The sequence below is a fragment of the Candoia aspera genome, chromosome 8, assembly GCF_035149785.1.
Source record: "Candoia aspera isolate rCanAsp1 chromosome 8, rCanAsp1.hap2, whole genome shotgun sequence".
Classification (NCBI taxonomy): domain Eukaryota; kingdom Metazoa; phylum Chordata; class Lepidosauria; order Squamata; family Boidae; genus Candoia; species Candoia aspera.
In genome coordinates, this window is record NC_086160.1 from 50981841 (window position 1) to 50985392 (window position 3552).

Consider the following 3552-nt stretch of genomic DNA (forward strand, 5'->3'; position numbering starts at 1 on the left):
GGCAATTTAAGTTATTGTATAAAAAAGAAGAAAATGTCTAGGAATGCTTTGTATCTGATAATATATATTTGAACAGAATCTTTTCTAAAAAAATAAAATTATGATTTTTTAATAAAGTGCATAAAAATGGGCAGTTTTTTTAACTTTCCAATAACATGCAGAAACTAGAAGTGACAGATACTGTCTCAGATATTACATACTTCTTTTTCACACATTCAAAATAGTTATTCTATGTGACTTCATGTGTTCTAACATATGTGTTTGCTGAATAATTATTCTTCTCACACACACATTTACATTGATACATATTGGAATCTATACATGCATGTAATTGAAATGGTGTCCCAATTGAGTTGGACTTATTGTAAGTGGATGTGCATAGAACTCATTATTCCAGCATTTAAATTCAAATATCTTTATTATTTGTAATGTATAAATAAATTATTAAATAAACAAGCATGTTGGAAAAATAGCTATCAGGAGGCTGACCTTATAAAATAATGCTACATAAATGTATTTCTAAAGACACATGAAAGATAAAATATGGCAGCCTAGAAAAAAGAAAAGGAAGTATAGAAGAGATATTGATGTTTTTTGGACCTCTTCCCAGAGAGTAAATCTTGAAGAAAAATCCTGCTGGAATCTTAAGAGCTTTCCGCGCAAAAGTATCCAGGTTTCAATCTTCTCCTTGTAAATTGGAATTATGTCATATGACAAGATTTTATAAGTCTCAAGCTACATTGAGAATGAATGAGTAGCATTCACAAAGGCAAAGAACTCCACTGAACTTAGTAGCAGAATGGGGCACAGTTCCATTTTCAACTTTTGAAAAACCATTCTAGAGTTGTTGGTTTTTTTCCCCAGCAAGTGAGGAAAATGTAGATTGATCATGGGGGATTTGGCATGTATTTCTTTGTCATGGTAATTTGCTTCATATTAGATTTAAGGTATCAGTGGCTGCATTTTTTGCAGTAGACAAAATTCTGTTGAAATAGTGCAGATTTCTTAGGAGGGTGACATAAATTGTGCTCATCTTCCAATCCAAATCAAGTTACTGAGCATGACTGAATTGATCTTTCATTGCATGCAAGAACATCACTTGAATGGAAATGATATATTATTGAGAGTGATAATGTTGTTCAGCATCTGTTTTATTGGAACTATAAATCATTCCTAATGAAGAAGTAAAATCCTACTTAACTGGTGCAATATTGACAATTACACATTTAGCCTTATCATCACATTGCAATAATAGTTTAGCTGTCTTTACTTGTTCATACTGAAGATGTAGCTTGAAATTTCAGAAGCAGAGGAATGAAGTTAAGACCAATATCCCATTAAAAATCCATTACAGTTCTGGAAGGGATGGATACATCTATATATCTATAGATACAGCTACATCTGACAAGCTACCGTTTCCCAAAAGGTATGATTAGACCTTTAATTAACTCAGCCTGGAGGTGTGTGACCCCAAATTAAATTTTATTTCATTTCTTCTGGCAGTAAAATAATTAACTTATTTAAACTAGGCTTCACAAGTATGCAAACCAAAAACTGATTAGTACCCAATAATGAAATATGTCAATACAAGCACAAAAGGCTTAGAAACAGAAGTAATTAACATTTTGCTCCTATGTGAATTTGCCTTATAAGCTATGAGGCTGCGTTCCTGAATAGTGAATGTGCTTATGCTATCAGCTACAGCTAATAAAGAGTTTTGTTAAGCTTGAAATACTGAGCTGGCAATGTCATCTTCATTAGAGACAAGGAAGCAAAATGACACCAGCATTGCATTATCACTTCTAAGTTTTGTTGGCATAGTTTTGCCAGAGTCTGAAGCTGAATATGTCTGTTAAATCAGTGTGGATGTTATATAACATTTGAGATCCATGTTATGGAAGAATTTAAGCAGTTTGAATGTCAATAAATGTTTTAGCATGGAGCTCTTGAGCATAGTAAGAGTATAAGCAGTAGTAGCAAATATTTATCTAGCAAATAGGTTTCAAGAAGACTGTATTAGACTGTCAGAATTAGATTCAAGAGGAATTGGTTAGAAAGACCAACGTTGGAACAAGATGTGACAGGAAGTGGACTTAACTGTTAGAGCATGTGGAAAGTTGTGCTGTTGTACAGCACAGGTCAGAATCACTTACCTTTGTCTTTGGGTTTTCTTTGTAAGCAATTGTATTCCTACACAACTGTGACTTTTTCTTGCTCAATTATAAATACAGCCTATTGTCTCTGTATCAGGGTTTTGCCCATGGAATATTTCTGAACATTTCCATATGTGCTTCACCTGGCTTTGCAAACCCATCATAAAGTGTTTGCAGACTGAATCACTCTTGTGTCCTGCTTGAGTAGACAAAACAAACCTCACCTTGAGAAGGGAGAGAAAAACTGTAAGTCAAGAGAGATTTTTCTCCAAAAATGTTCACTTTTGAACCTGAAGAGTAAAGTGTTTTTGAGTCTGTGGATATGTATATTTTGTTTAAAAATATATAAAATAAAGTAATTTTAAAATCACTATTGACATTGCTAATTATAGAAGGAATACTTTTCCTAAAGGAATGTGTAAGCTGGTGAATTACTAAACAACACTTGTATACAAAATTTCTCTGTATTTTACAAGTGATGATACAACGTGACTTGCAAGGTGGATAAGAATTGTACGCAGCATTTAGATACAGTAGACATGTCCACATAGTTTGTAACAGAGAAACAATTTCTGAGTATGTTTTTCCACAACAGTAATAAAACAAACTGAGATCCTTGCATAGGGGCCATGCTAATCTTATCTGTATCTATCCAATTTTAGAATATGAGCTGCCAAAGCGAGTACATAAGCAGATATTTAATCTTGCCGGCCTTGATTATTAGTGGCTCAGGAATGTGTACGTACATCTTCATTTTCATCAAAAGATGTATGTCTTTATAGCTGGACCATTTTTCACTACTAAACATTGAACATTCAGTTTAGGAATCCCATGGTGCACAGTGAGGAAAGGCTTCTGCCTAGATTATTGAATTGTTTAAGATGTTTAAACAATCTAATATAAAATAAACTTAAATCTAAAAGATTAGAAAAAAAATATATAGCCTCTCACTTAGAGTTACAGGAAAAGGTAGTGGTGAACTGTTTCAGAAAGAATCGCTACTGGCAGTGTGCCAGGACTGCAAAGCAATGCTCCTAAAGGCCATGTGTCTCATCATCACCAGTCTTGCTTCTGAAGGTTTGGAGACTGAGTTATTACTGAAAAGGCCTTGAGATAGATATAAAGGTCAGGCAGATCCACGTGGATCTGGATTCAGATGGCCCTTGGAGACCAGCTGTCAAACACAGCAGACAATAATGTGGTACATAAACTTACAGTATAAAGTGGTTTTATAAGCAAATGTTCAGTAGAGTTGTATAAAATGCTTTGATGTGAACATGTTTTGATCCTAAAACATCCCATTCAAACCACAGAATGGATGGTTCAGCTTTCCTGGAAGTGCTCTGATGCTATTCCAAACTTACCAGAAATGTTCTGATTTCAAAACAAACTATTCTCA

The 3552-nt window shown here is 34.0% G+C and overlaps 1 pseudogene; it reads right to left on the bottom strand.

Annotated features, from left to right (window-relative positions):
* Positions 1–2741: 2741 nt before the first annotated feature.
* On the bottom strand, positions 2742–2839 carry LOC134502480 (U6 spliceosomal RNA; annotated as a pseudogene).
* Positions 2840–3552: the final 713 nt, after the last annotated feature.